Source organism: Tamandua tetradactyla, chromosome 5 (genome assembly GCF_023851605.1).
Source record: "Tamandua tetradactyla isolate mTamTet1 chromosome 5, mTamTet1.pri, whole genome shotgun sequence".
NCBI lineage: Eukaryota > Metazoa > Chordata > Mammalia > Pilosa > Myrmecophagidae > Tamandua > Tamandua tetradactyla.
The window spans coordinates 166,732,222-166,758,695 of NC_135331.1; the positions used below are offsets into that span (position 1 = coordinate 166,732,222).

Sequence of the window (26,474 nt, forward strand, 5' to 3'; positions counted from 1 at the left end):
ATAAATGTCTATTAAGTCTAGTTCATTTATAGTAATATTCAGATTCTCTATTTCTTTGTTGATCTTCTGTCTAGATGTTCTGTCCCTTGATGAGAGTGGTGAGTTGAAGTCTCCAACTATTATAGTATATGAGTCTATTTCCCTTTTCAGTGTTTGCAGTGTATTCCTCACGTATTTTGGGGCATTCTGGTTCGGTGCGTAAATATTTATGATTGTTATGTCTTCTTGTTTAATTGTTCCTTTTATTAGTATATAGTGTCCTTCTTTGTCTCTTTTAACTGCTTTACATTTGAAGTCTAATTTGTTGGATATTAGTATAGCCACTCCTGCTCTTTTCTGGTTGTTATTTGCATGAAATATCTTTTCCCAACCTTTCACTTTCAACCTATGTTTATCTTTGGGTCTAAGATGTGTTTCCTGTAGACAGCATATAGAAGGATCCTGTTTTTTAATCCATTCTGCCAATCTATGTCTTTTGATTGGGGAATTCAGTCCATTGACATTTAGTGTTATTACTGTTTGGATAATATTTTCCTCTAACATTTTGCCTTTTGTATTATATATATCATATCTGATTTTCCTTCTTTCTACACTCTTTTCCATATCTCTCTCTTCTGTCTTTTTGTATCTGACTCTAATGCTCCCTTTAGTATTTCTTGCAGAGCTGGTCTCTTGGTCACGAATTCTTTCAGTGACTTTTTGTCTGAGAATGTTTTAATTTCTCCCTCATTTTTGAAGGATAATTTTGCTGGATATAGGAGTCTTGGTTGGCAGTTTTTCTCTTTTAGTATTTTAAATATATCATCCCACTGTCTTCTAGCTTCCATGGTTTCTGCTGAGAAATCTACACATAGTCTTATTGGGTTTCCCTTGTATGTGATGGATTGTTTTTCTCTTGCTGCTTTCAAGATCCTCTCTTTCTCATTGACCTCTGACATTCTAACTAGTAAGTGTCTTGGAGAACGCCTATTTGGGTCTAATCTCTTTGGGTTGCGCTGCACTTCTTGGATCTGTAATTTTAGGTCTTTCATAAGAGTTGGGAAATTTTCAGTGAAAATTTCTTCCATTAGTTTTTCTCCTCCTTTTCCCTTCTCTTCTCCTTCTGGGACACCCACAACACGTATATTTGTGCGGTTCATATTATCCTTGAGTTCCCTGATACCCTGTTCAAATTTCTCCATTCTTTTCCCTATAGTTTCTGTTTCTTTTTGGAATGCAGATGTTCCATCCTCCAAATCACTAATTCTATCTTCTGTCTCTTTAAATCTATCATTGTAACTATCCATTATTTTTTCTATGTTTGCTACTTTATCCTTCACTTCCATAAGTTCTGCGATTTGTTTTTTCAGTTTTTCTATTTCTTCTTTATGTTCAGCCCATGTCCTCTTCATGTCCTCCCTCAATTTATCGATTTCATTTTTGAAGAGGTTTTCCATTTCTGTTCGTATATTCAGGATTAGTTGTCTCAGCTCTTGTGTCTCATTTGAGCTATTGGGTTGTTCCTTTGACTGGGCCATATTCTCAATCTTTTGAGCGTGGACAGTTATCTTCTGCTGCTGGCGTCTGGGCATTTATTCAGATTTCTCTGGGTGTTGGACCCAGCAAGGTTGTAAGATTTTTCTGTGAAATCTCTGGGATCTGTTTTTCTTATCTTGCCCAGTACGTGGCGCACGTGGCACACGTTTGTCTCAAGTGTTTGGAATGGGTCTCCCCCAGTCACCGATCTCCGTGGCCTGGGGATTTCGGATCCAAATCTCTCCGTTGGTTCAGGGGCCGCGCGTGGTGGGGGCTCAGCTGCCGCGGCTTGAGGGGACCCTGTGGCTGGTTGCGGGCCGCAGCGGGCCTGGGGGATTCCCCACCGGACCAGGAAGCCTCCCGTGGTGGGGGGGCTTCCGCGGCTTGGATAGCCCTCCTATCTGAGACTCGTATCCGCGGACTCGAAGCAGAGACTCGAAGCCGCCCGCAAAAGAGGGGTGCCACCTGCCTCGGCTTGGGAAACTTGCTTCTCCAATACTCTCAGCCGGCCCGGAAAGGGGGGAGGGAGTAGCTCGGACCACCACAGCTGCCGCTGATCGGGAAATCGCACGCCGCTCGGGGGTCTCACTGCAGCCGAGTCTCACAGTCAGTCTAGCCAGCCCAGACTTTGGATAGCCCTCTGATCCAGGACTCGTAGCCGCGGACTTAAAGCCGAGACTCGAAGCCGCCCGCAAAAGAAGGGCGCCGCCTGCCTCGGCTTGGGGAACTTACTTCTCCGATACTCTCAGCCGGCCCGGGAAGGAGGGAGGGATTAGCTCGGACCGCCGCAGCTGCGGCCGCTCGGGGGTCTCGCAGCAGCCAAGTCTCGCAATCAGACTTGCCAGCCCAGACTTTGGATAGCCCTCTGATCCGAGACTTGTAGTCGCGGACTCGAAGCCGCCCGCAAAAGTGTGGCGCCGGCTGCCTTGGCTGGGAAGCTTGTCTCTCCGAATCTCTCAGCCAGCCCCGGAAGGAGGGAGGGATTAGCTCGGACCGCCGCAGCTGCGGCTGCTCGGGAAATCGCCCGCCGCTCGGGGATCTCACTCACCGCAGCTGAGTTTCGCAGTCAGACTAGCCAGCCCAGACTTGGTTACGCTGTGTGTCCATTCCCTGCTGTAGCCCCGGGAGCTGTTTTGTACTGTTTCTGTTCCCCTATTAGTTGATTTGGAGTCGGAGGAACTAAGACGCATGTACCTTACTAAGACGCCATCTTGGATCTCTCGGGTTTTTGTTTTAATAGTACCTACTTGTTCTCAGGTTGTTATGAGAGGTAGGGGAAGAAGTTTCCTGGCAGAGGGTTGAGGGAAGACATGATGGCTGAAGGGAGAATGACCCATTTGAAGAAGTGACAGGGAGCCAGTGAGGCTGGATAAAGAGTGGGGGAAGGCAGGATGCAGTGAGGTACAAGATGAATCTGGAGAAATGAGAGCTAGGCCATGTGAAGCAACAATAGAGATTTTGGATTTTGAAATGGAAAGCATTAAAGTGCTTCAAGGAGGGACTAACAAGGTCAGAATTGGAAATCTTCTGGTTGAAGTGTGGAGAACAGGTTATAGGTGGGCAGCGGTCATATGATGATGCAGGGAGCCTTTAGCAGCTATCTGGGGGAGTTGCTGGCATATAGTAGCTAGAGGCCAGGAATGCTGCTAAAACACCCTATAATATACAGGACTATCATCCAAGTATTTTGGCTAGAACTATCTAGCTAAAAATGTTAGTAGTGCTGGAGCTGTGAAACCCTGGTATAGGGTGATGGCAATGAATATAGGGAGAAGGATAGATTTGAAACAGATTAAGGAGGCAAAACAGATAGCACCTGGTTATAGATCGGATATCGATGGAAAGAAACAACACAGTTTCTGAATTTTTTGGCTTTAACACCTGGATGGATGGTAGTGCTTGTCATTCAATAAAGACAGAAAACTTTAGCAGTTAAGTGCCCAGAAGGTAATATTGCCTGGTGGAGAAGAATGATTCTATTTCCCCCTTTCCTCCATCATTTGGAGGGTGGATAAACAAACTGTTTGAATTAATAAAATTGAATACTGTTCTGCAATAAAGAGAAATTTACACATAACATGGATGAATTTCATAACGGTCATGCTGAGTTAAAGAAGCCTTATAGAAAAGAATACATACCCTATAATTTCATTTTTATAATTGTTTAGAAAAGGTTTTAGGGTTTGCTTTCATGATTATAGTTTATTTCTTTAATTTATCACAGTTTACTTTCAAGTAATGTTATACCAACTCTAGTATGGTCTAAGAGTAGATATCCATTTCTTTCTTCCCATTATTTGTGCTATTGTTTTCATACATTTCACTTCTACTATAAGTGCCACAATATGTTGTTGTTGTTTTTTGCTTTGAAAGTTAGTTATCTTTTAAAGGGATTAAAATAATAATGATAAGTCTTATATTTACCCACATAGTTACCGTTTCTGATCTTCTTCATTCCTTTGGGTATTTCAGGGTTTCATCCAGTGTTATTTTTTTGTCTGAAGGACTTCCTTTAACATTTCTTATAGTCTGGTCTCTTAAAGATGAATTTTTTCAGCTTTTGTATATCAAAAAAGTCTGTATTTCGGTTTCATTTGTGAAAGATAGTTTTGTTCAGGATAAAATTCTAGATTGATACTCTTTTCTTTTCTCCTTTAAAGATGCTGCTCTGTCATCTTCTGGCTTGCATTTTTCCAATGAGAATTTGCTGGAATTCTTATTTTTGTTCCTCTGTATGCAATGTCTTTTTTTTCCCCCTCTGGTTTTTTAATTTTTTTTTCTTTAGTTTTAAGCAGTTTGATTACGATATGACTTGGTGCAGTTTTTTTTTTTTTCATATTTCTTGTACTTGTGTTTATTGAACATCTTAGATTTGTGGTTTTATAGTTTTCATCAAGTTTGGAAATATTTTGAACATTATTTCTTCAGGTATTTTTTCTGCCACTTCTCCTGCCCTTTGGGTCTGCAGTTACATGTGTGTTAGGCTGCTTGAGGTTGTCCTAAAACTCACTTATTCCCTGTTTAATTTTTTCTCAGTCTTTTCTCTCTCTAGGGTTCATTTTGGTTAGTTTCTATTGCTTTCTAATGTTTTCTTCTGCAGTGTCTAATCTCCTGTTACTCCTGTACATCATATTTTTCATCTCAAATTGTGATTTTCTTCTCTAAAAGTTCATCTTGGGTCTTTTCTTTACATTTTCTATGGATCTATTTCACATGTTCAGTCTTTCTTCCAGCTTCTTGAACACGTATGTGGAATATAGTTATGGTAAATGTTTAAATGTTTCTGTCTTCAAATTTTACCATCTGTGTCATTCTGCATCTGTTTCAATTACTTTGATTTTTTTCTCTACATTTTGGGTCATATTTTCTCATGTCTTTGCATGCCTGTTAATTTTTTTTATTGGATACCAGAAAATGTAAGTTGTAGTTTGCCAGGTGCACAATATTTTTGTATTCATAGATATTTTTAATGTTTTGCTTTATTATTATTACTTTTGGAGTGCATGGTCCGAGAATTGAACCCAGGTCTCCTGCATGGAGGGTGAGCATTCTACCACTGAACCACCCATGCACCCTATTCATTTAGATACATTTGAATTTTGTTCTCTTTGATAAAAGCAGTTTGCTTCCTTTGGGTCTTGGTTTTAATGGTTTGACAGTAACAGAACAGCATTTAGTCTAGGACTAATTGTTCCCACAACTGGGGCAAACTCCTTCTTAGCACTCTAACCAATGTCCCATGAATTGTGAGGTTTTGTAGTCTGGCTGGTGAGAAAAAGCACTATTCCCCACGATGTGTGAACTCTAGTGGTGGCTTCTTATAATCCTCTCAGATGATTCTTTACCTGGCTTTGAGTAATTTCCTTGCACACAATGGTGACCCTCATCAGATCTCTAGAGCTTTCTTCTCTGGTACTGCCCCCTATGAATCTAGCTGCGTTTTCCTCCTTGAACTTCCATCTATCTCTTCAATTCAGGGAGACTGCTGAACTCTGCTTGGGTTTCCCTTCTCTAAGCAGCATCCTGTAAGGTCTCCCCAGATAATAAGCTGGGGCCATTTGCAGTGCCCACTTCATTGGTTTCCTATCTCTCAGGGACAGCTGTCCTTTGAAGCCTTATGTCTACTATCTTGAAAACTGTTTTTATATATTTTGTCCATTTTTTGTTGTTGTTGTTGTTGTTGTTGTTGTTTTCAGGTTTTAAAACCTCACATATTTATGAACTTACTGGAAGAGTTTATTAAAGTTCTGAATTCATGGCTCAGATGGGCAAAAATTAGAAATATGCTGTGGAAATCCACAACAGATATCAGAGTATGCAATTAAAAATAAAAGTCTCTAATTATTAAAAAAAACTTCACATATTTAAACAATGCACATTCCAATAATTAGAATAATTTGAAGAACAACAACAAAAAGTTACACTGGTTAAACTGCATTTTACAGCCTGTAGGACATCTTGGACCAGCTTTGTTTTACTCTAGATTCACTGTCATCTCAACCAACTTCTTTCTTCCCCAACCTGGGAGACAGGTGCAGTCTTCCTTATCAGTTGTTCTGAATTCCTTGATGTGTAAATGAGTAGCACAGTCATTTAAACTTGATCCAACCTCTTTGCATCTTACAAAGTTAACAGCCAAAAGAAGTAAAATAAGAAGGTAATGCTTGTGGAATGTACAGTGCATATTGGCAGCACATGCCTCATTACGGTTCTCCTGATTGTTTCTCCTATTTGATTGTTTCTTTGGAGCGCAGTGGATATTTCTCTGCATTTCTGCCTTCTTTAATTTTTTTTTTTTTTTTACATGGGCAGGCACCGGGAATCGAACCCTGGTCCTCTGGCATGGCAGGCAAGCATTCTTGCCTGCTGAGCCACTGTGGCCCGCCTGACCTTCCTTCTTTAATTTTTACTGAATTTCTCAGTCTCAGCCATATCGGGTTTTCAGACATGATTATAGAGGAAGCTGAGTGAGGCACATGAATGAGTCTGGTCTGCTTAGTGACCACAGCTGACTGGCCTTTTGTTTGCTTGTTTATTTGTTTTTTTTAATGCAGTTTTGTTTTGTACTGTTTTGTTTTTGTGTATGTGCTTTCTTTTTTAATCTTTTAAAAAATTTTTTTATTGTGGAAAAAAAAATTTCAAAGCACACCACAACAATTAGTTATAGAACAGATTTCAGAGTTTCATATGGGCTACAGTACCACAATTTTAGTTTTTTCCTCCTAGCTGCTGCAAGACACCGGATACTAAAAGAAATATCAGTATGAATGAGCAGTCATACTCATTTGTTAAATCCTATCTTCTCTGTTGTAACTCCACCTTCTCCTTTGATCTTTCTCCCAATCTTTAGGGGTATTTGGGCTATGCCCATTCTAACTTTTTCATGGTGGGCTGTCGATATCATGGGATAGGGGGATGGAACTACTTGATGTTCTGCAAACGCTGGCCTCTTTGGGCTTCAGGACTTATCTGGCCTAGGAACCTATCTGGAGGTTATAGATTTCTGGAAAGTTATCTTAGTGCATGGAAACTTTGTAGACTCTCAGATAGAGTCCCAGGTGTTCTTTAGAGTTGTCAGGAATGCTTTTAGTTGGGGGTTGACAAACCATGGTAAATAGCAATATCTAGCTGAAGCTTGCTTGAGAGTAGCCTCCTGAATAACTTCTTGACTCTATTTGAACTCTCTCAGCCACTGATAACTTATTTGGTTAGAATTCTTTTCCCCCTTTTGGTTAGGAAGGTTTATCCCTGTGAGTATCATGTCCCACATTGCCAGGGAGAGTTTCATCCCTGGGTGTCAGGTCCCACGTAGCAGGAGGGGTCGTAAAGATTTTACTTGCAGAGTTGGGCTTAGAGAGAGAGAGGGCACATCTGAGCAACAGAAGAGGTCCTCTAGAAGTAACTCTTAGGCATTACTATAGGTAGGCTTAGCTTCTCCGCTACATAAATAAGCTTCACAAGAGCAAGTCTCAAGATCAAGGACTTGGCTTATTGATTTGGGAGTCCCTAATGTATCCCAGGTGGTAAAGTTTAATAGTTCCATATTAAATGCAGTTTTATTGAGATATATTCACACACCATGCAAACTATCTTAAGTATACAATTACTGGCTCACAGTATCATCACATAGTGTGTATACATCCCTATGATCAATTTTAGAACATTTTCATTATTCCAGAGGAGAATTAAAAATTAAAAAGAAAGCCCAAATCATCCCATACCCTTTATACCCTTGTCCCCTATTATTGATTCATAGCATTGTTGTGGTACATTTATGACTGTTGATGGAAGAGTATTAAAATATTAATGTTCTCTGGCAGTATGGGAGATGACTCCTAAGGATGAGTCTGGCCCTGGCACCATGGGATCAACAATGCCATCCTGACCAAAAGGGGGAAAATAAGTGCAACAAATAAAGTATCAGTGGCTGAAAGAGTTCAAATAGAGTCTAGAAGCTACTTTGGAGGTCACTTACTTAAGCTTCTTCATAAATCATTCTTGCCAATCCTGAAGAATACCTAGGGTATTATATAAGATTCTACAAAGGTTCCATGCGGTAGGGTAACTTTCTAGAAACCTACAACCTGCAGATAGATCCCTGGACCAAAAAAGTCCTGAAATGCAGAGGGGCCAGCATCTCAGAACATCAACTAGTTCCATCCCCCTATCCCATATTATCAACAGCCCCTTCCAACATGAAAAAGTTAGAATGTGTATAGCCAAAATACCCCTAAAGAGTGGTAGAAAAATCAAAGGTGATGGTGGGGTGATACGGAGAAGGTAGGGTGTAACAAACGAGTATTGCTGAATCATTATATTGATATTTCTTTTAGTCTCTAGTGTCTTAAAGCAGCTAAAAGGAAAAATCTGAAATACTGGAATGGTAACCCATTCCAAACTCTGAAATCTGTTCTGTAACTACTTGTTGAAGTGTACTTTGAAAATCATTGTTTTTACATTCTTTTCTTTGTATACATGTTATATTTAACAATAAAAAAGTTTAAAAAATATTACTGTTGATGCAAATTTTCTAAGAAGTGTTCATGGTGATGAATATACAACTACGTGATGATATTTTGAATTACTGATTATATATGTAGAATGGAATGATCATATGGTAAGAATGTTCATGTTTATATGTTGGTATGTTTATTAAATAAAATAAATTAAAAAAATATTACTGTTAACTATAGTCCATAGCTTGCAATAGGTACATTTTCCCCATATAGCTTTCTTTTTAATTATTATTTATTTATTTATTTATTTATTAATTTAAAAAATTTAACAACAGACAGCTAAAGCATTAACATGTGATCATTCCGTTCTACATATATAATCAGTAATTCAAATATCATCACTTAGTTGCATATTCATCATTTCTTAGAACATTTGCATCGATCCAGAAAAAGAAATAAAAAAGAGATAAAAAGACAACAGAAAAAGAAATAAAGCGAAAACAGAAAAAAAAAGATTATACATACCATACCCCTTACCCCTCCCTTTCATTGATCACTAGCATTTCAAACTAAATTTATTTTAACATTTGTTCCCCCATTATTTATTTTTATTCCATATGTTCTACTCGTCTGTTGACAAGATAGATAAAAGGAGCATCAGACACAAGATTTTCACAGTCACACAGTCACATTGTGAAAGCTACATCATTATTCAATCATCATCAAGAAACATGGCTACTGGAACACAGCTCTACATTTTCAGGCAGTTCCCTCCAGCCTCTCCATTACATCTTGAATAACAAGGTGCTATCTACTTAATGCATAAGAATAACCTCCAGGATAACCTCTCGACTCTGGAATCTCTCAGCCATTGACACTTTGTCTCATTTCACTCTTCCCTCTTTTGGTCGAGAAGGTTTCTCAATCCCTTGATGCTGAGTCTCAGCTCATTGTAGGGTTTTTCTCAATCCCTTGATGCTGAGTCTCAGCTCATTCTGGGATTTCTGTCCCACGCTGCCAGGAAGGTCCACACCCCTGGGAGTCATGTTCCACATAGATAGGGGGAGGGTGGTGAGTTTGCTTGTTGTGTTGGCTGGAGAGAGAGGCCACATCTGAGCAATAAAAGAGGCTCTCTTGGGGGGTGACTCTTAGGCCTAAATTTTAAGTAGACTTGACCTATCGTTTGTGGGGTTAAGTTTCATATGAACAAACCCCAAGACTGGGGGCTCAGCCTATAGCTTTGGTTGTCCACACTGCTTATGAAAATATCAAGAATTCAACTTGGGGATGTTGAGTTTTCCCCCGTTCTCACCATTCCCCGAATGGGACTTTGCAAATACTTTCCCACTCACTGATCAAATCACTCTGGGATTCATCAGGGCATCACCTGGACAAACCAACAAAATCTCATGTCCTATACAAAGTTCCATGTACTTAAGGTGTTCAATCAACTATCTACATAAGTTATATTAGGAGATGCACTAGTCAAAGTGTAGATTTGTACCAAATAGACATTTTTTGCTTTAGTCTCACATTAGTTGAAATTTTAAAATATTAAGTACCATCTATTTTCAGCACACTGCAGTAATGACATTCTTTTGTTCTTCCTCATGCAAAAACATTTTTTAAATTTGTACATTTAGTCATTATCATTATACACTCTAGGCATTCCTAGATTACACCATCTCAATCTTTATCATTTATCTTTCTTTGTGATTTCATTTATGCCCCAGCCCTCCTCCTTCTATCATTCTCATATGCAGCTTCATTCAGTGTTTTAACATAATTGTATTACAGTTAGGTAATATTGTGCTGTTATTTTCTGAGTTTTTATATTCAGTCCTGTTGCACAATCCCTTCAGCTGCAATTACCCAATATCTTACCCTATTTCTATCTCCTGATGGTCTCTGTTACCAAGGAAATATTCCAAGTTTATTCACTAATGTCAGCTCATATCAGTGAGACAATACAGTATTTGTGCTTTTGTTTCTGGCTAATCACACTCAGCATAATGTCCTTAAGGTCCATTCATGTTGTTACATACTTCATAACTTTATTCTGTCTTACAACTGCATAATATTGCATCTTATGTAAATGTCACAATTTGTTTAGCCAACTGTCTGTTGTTGGACATTTTGGCTGTTTCCATCTCTTGGTAATTGTTAATAATGCTGCTATAAACATTGGTGTGTAAATGTCCATTTGTGTCCTTGGCCTCATGTCCTTTGAATAGAGACAGCATATAGATGGGTCCTGTTTTTTAATCCATTCTGCCAGTCTATGTTTTTTGATTGGAGAGTTTAATCCATTAACATTCAGTGTTATTACTGCATGGGTAGTACTTTCTTCTACTATTTTGCCTTCTGGATTTTATATGTCATATCTAATTTTCCTTCTTTTTACCATTACTCATAGTCTTCCTTTCTACACCCTTCTCTACACCTCTCTCTTCTGCCTTTGTATCTGTCTCTAGTGTTCCCTTTAGTATTTCTTGCAGAGCTGGTCTCTTGGTCACAAATTCTCTCAGTGATTTTTTGTCTGAAAATGTTTTAATTTCTCCCTCATTTTTGAAGGACTATTTTGCTGGATATAGGAGTCTTGGTTGGCAGTTTTCTCTTTTAATAATTTAAATATATTATCCTACTGTCTTCTCACCTCCATGGTTTCTGCTGAGAGATCTGCGCATAGTCTCATTGGGCTTCCCTTGTGTGTGATGGATTGCTTTTCTCTTGCTGCTTTCAAGATCCTCTCTTTCTCTTTGACCTCTGACATTCTGATTAGTAAATGTCTTGGAGTATGTCTATTTGAATCTATTCTCTTTGGGGTACGCTGCACTTCTTGGATCTGTAATTTTAAGTCTTTCATAAGAGTTGGGGAATTTTCAGTGATAATTTCCTCCATTAGTTTTTCTCCTCCTTTTCCCTTCTCTTCTCCTTCTGGGACACCCACAACATGTATATTTGTGCGCTTCATATTGTCTTTCAATTCCCTGAGTCTTTGCTCAGATTTTTCCAGTTTTTTCCCTATAGTTTCTGTATCTTTTCAGATTTCAGATGTTCCCTCTTCCAGTTCAGAAATCCTATGTTCTGTCTCTCGAAATCTACCATTGTAGGTTTCCATTGTTTTTTTCATCGCTTCTACTGTGTCTTTCATTCCCATAAGTTCTGTGACTTGTTTTTTCAGACTTTCAGTTTCTTCTTTTTGTTCATTCCTTGCCTTCTTTATATCCTCCCTCAATTCATTGATTTGGTTTTTTTTGTTTGTTTGTTTAGGTTTTTATTTCATATGATAAACATAACTCTGCAATCCAGCTAGACTTGGAAGGGGAGCACAAGGTAGAACCCAAAGAACTGCAGCCAGAGCACAATGATAGGATACTGAGGCAGACCAGGGGAAGTGGGATGCTCTCCTGAGCTACAGAAGAAATGGTCTGGTGGTGAAGACAAAACACAAATCAAATTTATTAGATTTGTCCACAGTCGGCAATGGTGATCTTCTTGCTGGTCTTGCCATTCCTGGACCCGAAGAGTTCCATGGCTTCCACAATATTCATTCCCTCTTTCACCTTGCCAAAGACAATGTGCTTGCCATCCGACCACTCAGTCTTAGCAGTGCAGATGAAAAACTGGGAACCGTTTGTGTTGGGTCCAGCATTGGCCATGGACAAGATGCCAGGACCCATATGCTTCAGGATGAAGTTTTCATCATCAAACTTCTCCCCATAGATGGACTTGCCACCAGTGCCGTTATGGCGTGTGAAGTCACCACCCTGGCACATAAACCCAGGAATAATTCTGTGAAAGCAGGAACCCTTATAGCCAAATCCTTTCTCCCCAGTACTCAGAGCACGAAAATTTTCTGCTGTCTTTGGAACTTTGTCTGCAAACAGCTCAAAGGAGACGCAGCCCAAGGGCTCGCCCTCGACAGCGATGTCGAAGAACACGGTGGGGTTGACCATGGCTGCATGCGAGAAACTGCGGCGACGGGCGGCGGCGTCTGCAAGGCCATTGATTTGGTTTTGATAAGGTTTTCCATGTCTGTTCGTATATTCTGAATTAATTGTTTCAGCTCCTGTATGTTATTTGAATTGTTGGTTTGTTCCTTTGACTGGGCCATATCCTCAATTTTTCTAGTGTGATTTGTTATTTTTTGCTGGTGTCTAGGCATTTAATTACCTTAATTAGTTTATTCTGGAGATTGCTTTCACTTCTTTTATCTAGGGTTTTCTTGCTGGATGAATTTGTTGTTTATTCCGTTCAGCTTTATCTGGACCTTGAGCTTAACTTTTGTTTAACAGAGGAGAATTTTTCAGTTCTTGTTTCCTTGTTTCTTCCCCTGCTTGTGTTGTGCCTTTCCCCCACACACACTTAGGAGGGTCTACTTAGATATTATAGATGCCAGCCTGATTTTCCCAGACCAAACTGGCCTCCTATCAGGAGGAAAGAGTCACCTGGTCGGTTTTTCCTGAGGGTAAGACCCAGCAGGTTGAAAGACTTTCCTGTGAAGTCTCTGGACTCTGTTTTTCTTATCCTGCCCAGTAAGTGATGCTTTTCTGACTGCAGGTCCCACCAGCATAAGATGATGCAGTACCTTTAATTTTGGCAGACTCTCCCTGCTGGGGGCATGGTGGAGACAGAGGAGAGGTTGTAGTCTGGTTTTAATGGCTTCAAATTACCAAGCCCTGGTGTCTGAATTCCTTGATGGAGGGATTCTACCTGGGTGGGGCTTCACTCCTCTCCTAGGGAAGGCACAGGCTCCAGATAAGCCCCCAAAAGAGCTCACTTCTGCCTATGACTGGGGCAGTTGCAGCCTGAAAAGTCCCGCCACTGAATCCAGAGGCAGGCAAGCCTTTGTAGATACACAGCCACAAAAAACTCTGTTTCCTTCTTTTTTTTTTTTTTCCCCCTTTTTCTGTCAGTCCTGCCCCCTTGGCACCGGGGCAAAAATGAGCAACCTCTGCTTTGATCAGGTTCACCTAAGCTGGGGGCCTATTTTTAGTAGTCAGAATTTGTAATTAGTTCCACAATTGGAGTTTGATTGTCCGCAGTCCCTGCTGCTGGTAAAGTCCTTTCCTTTGCCCTCTGGGAAGTGGCCTGTGGGGGAGGGGCGCTGGCCGCCACAGCTTTGGGAACTCACAGTTCTGGGGGGTGCTAGCAGGGGTCCAGCTGGTCCAAACTGGGATATGCTGTGTGTCTGGTCACTGACGTGGCCCCAGGGGCTGTTCTGTACTGTTTCTGGTTATTTAGTAGTTGTTCTGGAGGACGAATTAAAATGCGCACGTTGTTAAGCCACCATCTTGACCTGGAAGTTGTCTTAACTATATATATATATATTTTTAATTTTTTTATTAATTAAAAAAAATTAACAAAGAAAACATTCAGATACCATTCCATTCCACATATACAATCAGTAATTCTTAATATAATCACATAGTTGCATATTCCTCATTTCTAGAACATTTGCATCGATTTAGAAAGAATAAAAAAGACAACAGAAGAAGAAATAAAACGATAACAGAAAAAAGAAAGATTATACATGCCATACCCCTTACCCCTTGCTTTCATTTACCACTAGCACTTCAAACTAAATTTATTTTTAACTTTTGTTCCCCCTATTATTTATTTATTTATTTAATTTTTTTTATTAATAAAAAAAATTAACACAACATTTAGAAATCGTTCTATTCTACATATGCAATCGGTAATTCTTAATATCATCACATAGATGTATGATCATCATTTCTTGGTGCATTTGCATTGATTTAGGAAAAGAACTAGCAAAACAACAGAAAAAGATATAGAATGATAATATAGAGAAAAAAATAAAAATAATAATAACAAAAAATAAAAAAAGAATATGTATATATATAAAAACACAAACAAACAAACAAACAAACAAACAAAAAAAACTATAGCTCAGATGCAGCTTCATTCAGTGTTTTAACAAAATTACATTACAATTAGGTAGTATTGTGCTGTCCATTTTTGAGTTTTTGTATCTAGTCCTGTTGCACAGTCTGTATCCCTTCAGCTCCAATTACCCATTATCTTACCCTGTTTCTAACTCCTGCTGATCTCTGTTACCAATGACACATTCCAAGTTTATTCTCAAATGTCGGTTCACATCAGTGGGACCATACAGTCCTTTAGTTTTTGGCTAGACTCACTCAGCATAATGTTCTCTAGGTCCATTCATGTTATTACATGCTTCATAAGTTTATCCTGCCTTAAAGCTGCATAATATTCCATCGTATGTATATACCACAGTTTGTTTAGCCACTCGTCTGTTGATGGACATTTTGGCTGTTTCCATCTCTTTGCAATTGTAAATAACGCTGCTATAAACGTTGGTGTGCAAATGTCTGTTTGTGTCTTTGCCCTTAAGTCCTTTGAGTAGATACCTAGCAATGGTATTGCTGGGTCGTATGGCAATTCTATATTCAGTTTTTTTTTTTTTTTTTTTTTTTGCATATGTTTTTTTTTTAATTTTTTTATTAATCAAAAAAAAAGAAAAGAAATTAACACAACATTTAGAAATCATTCCATTCTACAAATGCACTCAGTAATTCTTAGTATCATCACATAGATGTATGATCATCATTTCTTAGTACATTTGCATCGATTTAGGAAAAGAACTAGCAAAACAGCAGAAAAAGATATAGAATGTTAATATAGAGAAGAGAATTAAAATAATAATACTAATAATATATATATATAAAAAGGAAAAAGAAAAAAAACAAAAACAAAAATACAAACACACAAACAAACAAACAAAAAACCATATTTCAGGTGCAGCTTCATTCAGTGTTCCAACCTAGTTACATTACACTTAGGTATTATTGTGCTGTCCATTTTTGAGTTTTTGTATTTAGTCCTGTTGCACAGTCTGTATCCCTTCAGCTCCAATTACCCATTATCTTACCCTGTTTCTAACTCCTGCTGGTCTCTGTTACCAATGATATATTCCAAGCTGATTCGCGAATGTCGGTTCACATCAGTGGGACCTTACAGTATTTGTCCTTTAGTTTTTGGCTAGTCTCACTCAGCATAATGTTCTCTAGGTCCATCCATGTTATTACATGCTTCATAAGTTTAGTCTGTCTTAAAGCTGCATAATATTCCATCGTAGGTATACGCCACAGTTTGTTTAGCCACTCGTCTGTTGATGAACATTTTGGCTGTTTCCATCTCTTTGCAATTGTAGATAATGCTGCTATAAACACTGGTGTGCAAATGTCCATCTGTGTCTTTGCCCTTAAGTCCCTTGAGTAGATACCTAGCAGTGGTATTGCTGGGTCGTAATCCATTCTGCCATTCTATGTCTTTTGATTGGGAAATTCAGTCCATTAACTTTTGGTATTATTACTGTTTGGATAATATTTTCCTCTACCATTTTGGCTTTTGTATTATATATATCATATCTGATTTTCCTTCTTTCTACACTTTACTCCATACCTCTCTCTTCTGTCTTTTCGTATCTGACTCTAGTGCTCCCTTTAGTATTTCTTGCAGAGCTGGTCTCTTGGTCACAAATTCTCTCAGTGACTTTTTGTCTATAAATGTTTTAATTTCTCCTTCATTTTTGAAGGTCAATTTTGCTGGATATAGGAGTCTTGGTTGGCAGTTTTTCTCTTTTAGTAATTTAAATATATCATCCCACTGTCTTCTAGCTTCCATGGTTTCTGCTGAGAAATCTACACATAGTCTTATTGGGTTTCCCTTGTATGTGACAGATTGTTTTTCTCTTGCTGCTTTCAAGATCCTCTCTTTCTCTTTGACCTCTGACATTCTAACTAGTAAGTGTCTTGGAGAACGCCTATTTGGGCCTATTCTCTTTGGGGTGCACTGCACTTCTTGGATCTGCAAATTTAGGTCTTTCATAAGAGTTGGGAAATTTTCAGTGATAATTTCTTCCATTAGTTTTTCTCCTCCTTTTCCCTTCTCTTCTCCTTCTGGGACACCCACAACACGTATATTTGTGCGCTTCATATTGTCATTCAGTTCCCTGATCCCCTGCTCAAGTTTTTCCATTCTTTTCCCTATAGTTTCTGTTTCTTTTTGGAATTCAGATGTTCCATCCTCCAGTTCACTGATTGTAGCTTCTGTCTCTTCAGATCTACCATTGTAGGTATCCATTGTTTTTTCCATTTTTTCTTTTTTGTCCTTCACTCCCATAAGTTCTGTGATTTGTTTTTTCGGATTTTCTATTTCTTCTTTTTGTTCAGCCCATGTCTTCTTCATGTCCTCCCTCAATTTATTGATTTGGTTTTTGAAGAGTTTTTCCATTTCTGTTCGTATATTTAGCATTAGTTGTCTCAGCTCCTGTATCTCATTTGAACTATTGGTTTGTTCCTTTGACTGGGCCATATCTTCAATTTTCCGAGCGTCATCCATTATTTTCTGCTGGTGTCTGGGCATTTGATCAGATTTCCCTGGGTGTGGGACCCAGCTGGTTGAAAGGTTTTTCTGTGGAATCTCTGGGCTCTGTTTTTCTTTTCCTGCCCAGTAGGTGGCGCTCGTGGCGCTCGTCTGTCTGCACGGCAGTCGCCCGGGAAACCGCGCGTGGAGGCGGGGGTCGCTGGCCGCCGCGGCTTGGGTGAGTGCCGGTCCTAATTGCCCAGCTGGCCCGAAACGCCAAGCGTGACGGGAGGGCCCCGCTATCCCACGTTCCCAGTCAGACCGGGGAGCCACGTGCGTGGAGGGGACCCCAGTCGCCAGCCGCCCCGGCCGGGAAAACGCACGCCCCTCGGGTATCTCACCGCAGAAGATTCTCCCTGCCCGTTCAGCTGTTCCAGAATGGGGTACGCTGTCTTTTTGGTCTCTGTCGTGACTCCGGGAGCTGTTTCGTATTGTTTCTGTTTCTTTAGTTGCTTTTCGGGAGGAGGAACTAAGACCCGCACGTCTTACTAAGCCGCCATCTTCTCCGGAAGTCCCTATATTCAGTTTTTTGAGGAACCGCCAAACTGCCTTCCACAGTGGTTGCACCATTTGCCGTTCCCACCAACAGTGGATAAGTGTGCCTCTTTCTCCGCATCCTCTCCAGCACTTGTCATTTTCTGTTTTGTTGATAATGGCCATTCTGGTGGGTGTGAGATGATATCTCATTGTGGTTTTGATTTGCATTTCCCTAATGGCCAGGGACATTGAGCATCTCTTCATGTGCCTTTTGGCCATTTGTATTTCCTCTTCTGAGAGGTGTCTGTTCAAGTCTTTTTCCCATTTTGTAATTGGGTTGGCTGTCTTTTTGTTGTTGAGTTGGACAATCTCTTTATAAATTCTGGATACTAGACCTTTATCTGATATGTCGTTTCCAAATATTGTCTCCCATTGTGTAGGCTGTCTTTCTACTTTCTTGATGAAGTTCTTTATGCACAAAAGTGTTTAATTTTGAGGAGCTCCCATTTATTTATTTCTTTCTTCAGTGCTCTTGCTTTAGGTTTAAGGTCCATAAAACCGCCTCCAATTGTAAGTTTCATAAGATATCTCCCTACATTTTCCTCTGTTTTATGGTCTTAGACCTAATGTTTAGATCTTTGACCCATTTTGAGTTAACTTTTGTGTAGGGTGTGAGATACGGGTCCTCTTTCATTCTTTTGCATATGGATATCCAGTTCTCTAGGCGCCATTTATTGAAGAGACTGTTCTGTCCCAGGGGAGTTGGCTTGACTGCCTTATCAAAGATCAAATGTCCATAGATGAGAGGGTATATCTGAGCACTGTATTCAATTCCATTAGTTGATATATGTATCTTTATGCCAATACCATGCTGTTTTGACCACTGTGGGTTCATAATGTCTTAAAGTCCGGCAGCGTGAGACCTCCAGCTTGGTTTTTTCCTCAAGATACTTTTAGCAATTCGGGGCACCCTGCCCTTCCAGATAAATTTGCTTATTGGTTTTTCTATTTCTGAAAAATAAGTTGTTGCGATTTTGATTGGTATTGCATTGAATCTGTAAATCAATTTAGGTAGGATTGACATCTTAACTATATTTAGTCTTCCAATCCATGAACACGGTATGCCCTTCCATCTATTTAGGTCTTCTGGGATTTCTTTTAACAGTTTTTTGTAGTTTTCTTTGTATAGGTTTTTTGTCTCTTTAGTTAAATTTATTCCTAGGTATTTTATTCTTTTAGTTGCAATTGTAAATGGGATTCGTTTCTTGATTTCCCCCTCAGCTTGTTCATTGCTGGTGTATAGAAATGCTACAGATTTTTTTATTTTTTTATTTTATTTTATTTTTTTTATTAACGGAAAGAAAGAAAAAAAAAGAAATTAACACAACATTTAGAAATCATACCGTTCTACATATGCACTCAGTAATTCTTAACATCATCACATAGATGCGTGATCATCGTTTCTTAGTACATTTGCATCGGTTTAGAGGAACTAGCAACACAACAGAAAAAGATATAAAATGTTAATATAGCGAAAAGAAATAAAAGTAGTAATAATAGTAAAAACAACAACAAACAAACAAACAAACAAGCACACATAAACAAAAGAAACCCTATAGCTCAGATGCAGCTTCATTCAGTGTTTTAACATGATTACTTTACAATTAGGTATTATTGTACTGTCCGTTTTTGAGTTTTTGTATCTAGTCCTGTTGCACAGTCTGTATCCCTTCAGCTTCAATTACCCATTGTCTTCCCCTGTTTCTAACTCCTGCTGGACTCTGTTACCAATGACATATTTCAAGTTTAATCTCGAATGTCCGTTCACATCAGTGGGACCATACAGTATTTGTCCGTTAGTTTTTGGCTGGACTCACTCAGCATAACATTCTCTAGGTCCATCCATGTTATTACATGGTTCACAAGTTTATCTTGTCTTAAAGCTGCATAATATTCCATCGTATGTATATACCACAGTTTGTTTAGCCATTCTTCTGTTGATGGACATTTTGGCTGTTCCCATCTCTTTGCAATTGTAAATAACGCTGCTATAAACATTGGTGTGCAAATGTCCGTTTGTGTCTTTGCCCTTAAGTCCTTTGAGTAGATGCCTAGCAATGGTATTGCTGGGTCGTATGGCAATTCTATATTCAGCTTTTTGAGGAACCGCCAAGCTGCCTTCCACAGTGGTTGCACTTTCCCTTTGACATTCCCACCAACAGTGGATAAGTGTGCCTCTTTCTCCGCATCCTCTCCAGCCCTTGTCATTTTGTGTTTTGTTGATAATGGCCATTCTGGTGGGTGTGAGATGATATCTCATTGTGGTTTTGATTTGCATTTCTCTAATGGCCAGGGACATTGAACATCTCTTCATGTGCCTCTTGGCCATCCGTATTTCCTCTTCTGGTAGGTGTCTGTTCAAGTCTTTTTCCCATTTTGTAATTTAGTTGGCTGTCCTTTTGTTGTTGAGTTGAACAATCTCTTTATAAATTCTGGATACTAGACCTTTATCTGATATGTCATTTCCAAATATTGTCTCCCATTGTGTAGGCTGTCTTTCTACTTTCATGATGAAGTTCTTCGATGCACAAAAGTGTTTAATTTTGAGGAGCTCCCATTTATTTCTTTCTTCAGTGCTCTTGCTTTAGGTTTAAGGTCCATAAAACCGCCTCCAGTTGTAAGATTCGTAAGATATCTCCCTACATTTTCCTCTAACTGTTTTATGGTCTTAGACCTAATGTTTAGATCTTTGATCCATTTTGCGTTAACTTTTGTGTAGGGTGTGAGATACGGGTCTTCTTTCATTCTTTTACTTATGGATATCCAGTTCTCTGGGCACCATTTATTGAAAAGACTGTTCTGTCCCAGGTGAGTTGGCTTGACTGCCTTATCAAAGATCAAATGTCCATAGATGAGAGCGTCTATATCTGAGCACTCTATTCGATTCCATTGGTCGATGTATCTACCTTTATGCCAATACCATGCTGTTTTGACCATGGTGGCTTCATAATATGCCTTAAAGCCCGGCATCGCTAAACCTCCAGCTTCGTTTTTTTTCCCCAAGATGTTTTTAGCAATTCGGGGCAACCTGCCCTTCCAGATAAATTTGCTTATTGGTTTTTCTAATTCTGAAAAATAAGTTGTTGGGATTTTGATTGGTATTGCATTGAATCTGTAGATGAGTTTAGGTAGGATTGACATCTTAATTACATTTAGTCTTCCAATCCATGAACACGGTATGCCCTTCCATCTATTTAGGTCTTCTGTGATTTCTCTTAGCAGTTTTTTGTAGTTTTCTTTATATAGGTTTTTTGTCTCTTTGGTTAAATTTATTCCTAAGTATTTTATTCTTTTAGTTGCGATTGTAAATGGGATTCGTTTCTTGATTTTTCCCTCAGCTTGTTCATTACTAGTGTATAGAAAAGCTACAGATTTTTGAATGCTGATCTTGTAACCTGCTACTTTGCTGTACTCATTTATTAGCTCTAGTAGTTTTGTTGTGGATTTTTCCGGGTTTTCGACGTATAGTATCATATCGTCTGCAAACAGTGATAGTTTTACTTCTTCCTTTCCAATTTTGATGCCTTGTATTTCTTTTTCTTGTCTAATTGCTCTGGCTAGAACCTCCAACACAATGTTGAATAATAGTGGTGATAGTGGACATTCTTGTCTTGTTCCTGATCTTAGGGGGAAAGTTTTCAATTTTTCCCCATTGAGGATGATATCAGCTGTGGGTTTTTCATATATTCCCTCTATCATTTTAAAGAAGTTCCCTTGTATTCCTATCTCTTGAAGTGTTTTCAACAGGACAGGATGTTGAATCTTGTCAAATGCCTTCTCTGCATCAATTGAGATGATCATGTGACTTTTCTGCTTTGATTTGTTGATATGGTGTATTACATTAATTGATTTTCTTATGTTGAACCATCCTTGCATACCTGGGATGAATCCTACTTGGTCATGATGTATAATTCTTCTAATTTGTTGTTGGATATGATTTGCTAGAGTTTTATTCAGGATTTTTGAATCTATATTCATTAGAGAGATTGGCCTGTAGTTTTCTTTTTTTGTAATATCTTTGCCTGATTTTGATATGAGGGTGATCTTGGCTTCATAGAATAAATTAGGTAGCTTTCTCTCCAGTTTGATTTTTTTGAAGAGTTTGAGGAGAGTTGGTGCTAATTCTTTCTGGAATGTTTGATAGAATTCAGATGTGAAGCCGTCTGGTCCTGGACTTTTCTTTTTAGGAAGCTTTTGAATGACTGATTCAATTTCTTTACTTGTGATTGGTTTTGTTGAGGTCATCTATTTCTTCTTGAGTCAAAGTTGGTTGTTCATGCCTTTCCAGGAACCTGTCCATTTCATCTAAATTGTTGTATTTATTAGTGTAAAGTTGTTCATAGTATCCTGTTATTACCTCCTTTATTTCTGTGAGGTCAGTGGTTATGTCTCCTCTTCCATTTTTGATCTTATTTATTTGCGTCCTCTCTCTTCTTCTTTTTGTCAGTCTTGCTAAGGGCCCATCAATCTTACTGATTTTCTCATAGAACGAACTTCTGGTCTTATTGATTTTCTCTATTGTTTTCATGTTCTCAATTTCATTTATTTCTGCTCTAATCTTTGTTATTTCTTTCCTTTTGCTTGCTTTGGGGTTTTGCTGCTCTTTCTCCAGTTCTTCCAACTGGACAGTTAATTCCTGAATTTTTGCCTTTTCTTCTTTGCTGATATAGGCATTTAGGGCAATAAATTTCCCTCTTAGCACTTCCTGTGCTGCGTCCCATAAGTTTTGATATGTTGTGTTTTCATTTTCGTTTGCCTTGACATATTTACTGATTTCTCTTGTAATTTCTTCCTTGACCCACTGGTTATTTAACAGTATGTTGTTGAACCTGCAGATATTAAGCATTTTCTAGCACTCAGCCTCTTATTGATTTCCAACTTCATTCCTTTATGATCTGAGAATGTGTTTTGTATAATTTCAATCTTTTTAAATTTATTGAGACTTGCTTTGTGACCCAGCATATGGTATATCTTTGAGAATGATCCATGAGCACTTGAGGAAAAGGTGTATCCTGCTGTTGCGGGGTGTAATGTTCTATTAATGTCTGTTAAGTCTAACTCATTTATTGTATTATTCAAATTGTCTGTTTCTTTTTTGATCCTCTGTCTAGATGTTCTGTCCATTGATGAGGGTGGGGAATTGAAGTCTCCAAAAAGTATGGTAGATGTGTCTATTTTTCTTTTCATATTTTCAGTGTTTGCCACATATATTTTGGAACATTCTGGTTTGGTGCATAAATACTTGTGATTGTTATGTCTTCGTGCTGAAGTGTTCCTTTTATTAGTACATAGTATCCTTTTTTGTCTCTGTAAACTGCTTTACATTTGAAGTCTAATTTGTTGCATATTAGTATAGCTACTCCTGCTCTTTTCTGATTGTTATTTGCATGAAATATCTTTTCTACACCTTTCACTTTCAACCTATGTTTATCTTTGGGTCTAAGATGTGTTTCCTGTAGACAGCATATAGATGGGTCCTGTTTTTTCATCCATTCTGCCTGTCTATGTCTTTTGATTCGGGACTTTAATCCATTAACATTTAGTGTTATTACTGTACAGGTAGTACTTTCTTCTACCATTTTGCCTTTTGGGTTTTATATGTCATATCTAATTTTCCTTCTTTTTACCTTTACTCAGTCTTCCTTTCTACACTGTTCTCCACATCTCTCTCTCCTGTCTTTGTATCTGTCTCTAGTGTTCCCTTTAGTATTTCTTGCAGAGCTGGTCTCTTGGTCCCAAATTCTCTCAGTGATTTTTTGTCTGAGAATGTTTTAATATCTCCCTCATTTTTGAAAGACAATTTTGCTTGATATAGAATTGTTAGTTGGCAGTTTTTCTCTTTTAGTAATTTAAATATATTATCCCACTGTCTTCTCGCCTCCATGGTTTCTGCTGAGAAATCTACACATCGTCTTATTGGGTTTCCCTTATATGTGATGGATTGTTTTTCTCTTGCTGCTTTCAAGATTCTCTCTTTCTCTTTGACCTCTGACATTCTGATTAGTAAATGTTTTGGAGTATGTTTATTTGGATCCGTTCTCTTTGGGGTACGCTGCACTTCTTGGGTCTGTAATTTTAAGTCTTTCATAAGAGTTGGGGAATTTTCAGTAATAATTTCCTCCATCAGTTTTTCTCCTCCTTTTCCCTTCTCTTCTTCTGGGACACCCACAACACGTATATTCATGCACTTCATATTGTCATTCAATTCCCTGAGTCCCTGCTCATATTTTTCCACTTTTTCCCCTAGAGTTTCTGTTTCTTGTCAGATTTCAGATATTCTATCCTCTAGTTCACCAATCTTATCTCTGCCTCTCGAAATCTACCATTGTAGGTTTCCATTGTTTTTTTTCAGCTCTTCTGCTGTGCCTTTCATTCCCATAAGTTCTGTGATTTATTTTTTCAGACTTTCGATTTCTTCTTTTTGTTCATTCCTTGCCTTCTTTATATCTTCCCTCAATTCATTAATTTGGTTTTTGATGAAGTTTTCCATGTCTGTTCGTATATTCTGAATTAATTGTTTCAGCTCCTGTATCTCATTTGAATTGTTGGTTTGTTCCTTTGGCTGGGCCATATCTTCAATTTTCCTGGTGTGATTTGTTATTTTTTGCTGACTTCTAGACACTTAATTACCTTAATTAATTAGTTTGTTCTGGAGATTTCTTTCACTTCTTTTACCTAGGGTTTTCTTGCTGGATGAATTTGTTGTCTATCTGTTCTTTGACATTCAGTTCAGCTTCTTCTGGACCTCTAGGTTAGGTTTTGTTTAATAGAGGAGAATTTTTCAGTTCTTGTTTTCTTGTTTCTTGCCCTACTTGTATGGTGCCTTTCTTCCCACCACCCTTAGGACGGTGTACGTAGGTATTATAGACCCAATCAGATTTTCCCAGTCCAAACTGCCCTCCTATCAGGGGGAAAGAGTCATCTGTATCGGTTTTCCCTAAGGGTGAGACCAGCAGGTTGAAAGACTTTCCTGTGAAGTCTCTGGACTCTGTTTTTCTTATCCTGCACCGTATGTCGTGCTTGTTTTCCTGTGGGTCCCACCAGCATAAGATGATGTGGTACCTTTAACTTTGGCAGACTCTCCGGTTGGGGAGTCTCACATCTGGTCCAGCTGGTCCATGCTGTGGTACGCTGTGTTTCCGGTCACTGATCTGGCCCCAGGAGCTGTTCTGTAATCTATAGCCTTCTGTTTAATATTATTACAGTTAGTCTCAGTGATTGTCCACCACAAGATTCACTGTTATACATTCCCATATTTTAACCCCAAACTTTCCTTCTTGTGACAATATGTCCATTCCGTGACATTCACAGACCATTCAGCACTGTTAATTTTTCTCACAATTATATGCTACTGTCACCTCTATCCATTTCCAAATGTTTATATTTTGCCTGTTTTTTAGTTCTTTCCGGTGGTAGGGTAATTGGATTCTTCTTATTCCATCTTGATGGAAACAGAAGTCTTTTGTTGCATTTTAATCTCTACTTTTAAATGATGCTCTTGTTAACAAACAAATCTTGAATTCCCATTAGGTGTAAGATGTTACATCAGTTTCTGTGACAAACAATGATGAAGAGATTTTCTCTGCCCTCCTGAAGCTTATGATCTAGTAAGGCATGAATATGTTACTTGGAGTACAAACTAGTGTGTAACTGATATAATAAGTGATATGGAAAGAGATATTTGTCAGCATTCAGAGAAGCATGATTGCTTTGGCCAGTGGTAGATGTAAGGTACCCCTTTGTGATAAATAAATATCTCCTGGAAGGAGGCATAAAATTCGTCCCATAAAGGCACATAGTTATTCTGTTAATTGTTAGGAATGGTCATTTTACTTATTTATTATAAAAGCTTTTCTTACTCTAAATGGACGTGAATGTATATAAATCAGCATTATTCACCCTTGTGGTTTTAACACTTGGATTTTTAAGGAAAAGATCTGCTTATCCTTGTGCATCTCCAAAGCATTTATGTAGGTCCTTGTAATTACTTTAAAAATCCTCTTTGCATGCATTTGCTCTGTAAATATTACTGTAGTTATTCACTGTGGAGAATTTAGAGGTCCTTATTCCATTCTTTACAAAATGAATGTCCCGTAATTCCAGTACTCTGTTTTATACATCCATGTGCTCATTTAGCTGTTTAGAGATCATTAAAAAATTGTAGGCAAAAACTTCTGCTGGATTTTTTAACAGTATTTAGTAAAGAATGACAGATGTTGATAAAAATGTATTAAAAATCTTTCTGTCTAAGGAAAATAGTATTAAACATCTGATATTAAAATTTTGGTAGTTAAATAACATTTTAGGAGATGGATCTATTGCATTAATAATTAGCATTATATTTGAATTGCAAAATCTCTTCAATTTAATGAGTGCAGTCTTTTTTCACTTAAATTTCATAAAAACCTTTGAGAACCTTTGGTTCTCAAGCCAAATGAATTTTGTTCATTTAAAAAATACTTCTCAGAGCATATGTTTTTGAATTACATATCCTTGTAAAGGCTGATTTTTTAAAAAGTTAACCCTTTAAAAAATTGTCTCCAAAACAAAAGGCATTGTTATTGTACTTTAACTTTGCTGATGAATGGAAATCTTTTAATCAAGGTTGTTATAAGTGGGCCTTTATATTTCTCATTGCCATTAATCTACTAAAAGGTGCATGCTTGTTAAGCAACATCTCAGAGCGTTATATGTCCATAAAAAAGATGTTTTCTACAAGTAAGTTAAAGGTTATCTTAACATAAATAAACTTTCATTAGTGTAATATCTTGATTTTAATTCTATAGCATTGTGTTCTTTGATATTCATTAATGTGGCATATGTGCTTTTAAAAATAAATCTTTAATTATTTTATTTTATTTTTTAAATACCAAAACAATACCAAACAAACACAAACATTCCTATTTTGATCATTCCATTCTACATATATAATCAGTAATTCACAATGTCATCACATAGTTGCATATTCATCATCATGATCATTTCTTGGAACATTTGCATCTATTCAGAAAAAGAAATAAAATGAAAACAGAAAAAAAAATTATACAT

The 26,474-nt window shown here is 38.1% G+C and overlaps 1 protein-coding gene and 1 pseudogene across 2 annotated transcripts in view; one reads left to right on the plus strand and one right to left on the minus strand.

Annotated features, from left to right (window-relative positions):
• The window catches only part of AFG1L (AFG1 like ATPase), a 291,317-nt gene that overhangs the window by 75,766 nt on the left and 189,077 nt on the right, over positions 1–26,474 (plus strand). The gene's annotated exons all lie outside the window — the stretch shown is intronic.
• LOC143685034 (peptidyl-prolyl cis-trans isomerase A pseudogene) lies at positions 11,832–12,476 on the minus strand (annotated as a pseudogene).